Genomic DNA, 1,253 nt, shown 5'->3' with positions numbered 1-1,253 from the left:
ATCGAACTAAAGACTCAGTATTAAATAGTAAATACGAAAAACAGGTCAGTAGCGCCTCACTTTTGGTACGTTCATGACGTGCTGAAAGTTAGGTTGTTACATTTCGCAATCCCCTGATTACTGCATTTGTGGAGTGTTGGTGTCTAGAGACTCACACTTTCCACCTGCCTTATGGGTGAGTGCACCAACACCATATAGAATGTTGCATACCACCTTGGGTTACGCACGCACGGAGAAATAGTAGATGGGTGATTGCGTGACTTCTAGATATGGTACCAGCACCTGACCTGAGAGTGGGTAGAGGAGCTCCTCAGTGTCAGGCCTCCTCATACTCAATAGCAGGGGGCACAGAGGAAGGAACCATTTTCCATCAAATATAACTTCAGTATCACTGTTTCTCATATGACAATTGGGATACATACTTACAATAACATATTCACTAACACTTGCCATTTTGACTAAATTTATTAAAGAAATGGAGGAGAAGAATAAGTGAAATATTTGTAGAGAATACCAATGGTTGCAGATCCTTTTATAGCTGCTTGAAATGTATCGTACTTTATATTGTTTATAGTACAAACGAGTTAACTTCATTAATATCTCATTTATACTTTTAACGAATTGATGTTGACTGTACATGTTGATTGCTCTATTCCATGTTGTTAATGTTGCAAGTGTGAGGAGTGTATGAAGTTAGTCCTACATCAAAGAAAGTAAGGAAGAGTGAAGAATTCATAAGATAAGAGACCCATGAACTTACTACCTTAAAGTTTTGATTTAGATGTGGTGTTTTCGCATCTTTTGTTATCTCATTTGATTCCTCCCAAAAATCCTCCTGGTGGTCGAGAGCTCCCCACAGCGACCCAACAAGTGGTATCAGAACCGATGGTTAATCGGTCTGGTGGTCTTAAGGGGTATTCAAGATGAAGTATCGAAAGTCCTCCCGGCAAAGGTGGTCCGGGCGGTGTGTCCCGCGGTGTTTTACGGCAGTGTGATGGACGAATACTCATATGTGGTGGAGAACTCAGAGAGGAGTTGATGCTTGATGTGGAGGCTCACACTTGAGGGGTAGATTGTTAATGTTGCAAGTGTGAGGAGTGTATGAAGTTAGTCCCACATCAAAGAAAGCAAAGAAGAGTGAGGAATTCATAAGATGAACTTACTACCTTAAGATTTTGAGTTTGATGTGGTGTCTTCTCATCTTATGTTATCTTACTTAATTCCTCCCAGAAATCTCCCTGGTGGTCGAGAAC

This window comes from Arachis ipaensis, chromosome B5 (genome assembly GCF_059453495.1).
Source record: "Arachis ipaensis isolate K30076 ecotype BB chromosome B5, ASM5945349v1, whole genome shotgun sequence".
Classification (NCBI taxonomy): Eukaryota; Viridiplantae; Streptophyta; class Magnoliopsida; order Fabales; family Fabaceae; genus Arachis; species Arachis ipaensis.
This window is presented reverse-complemented; position numbering follows the sequence as displayed.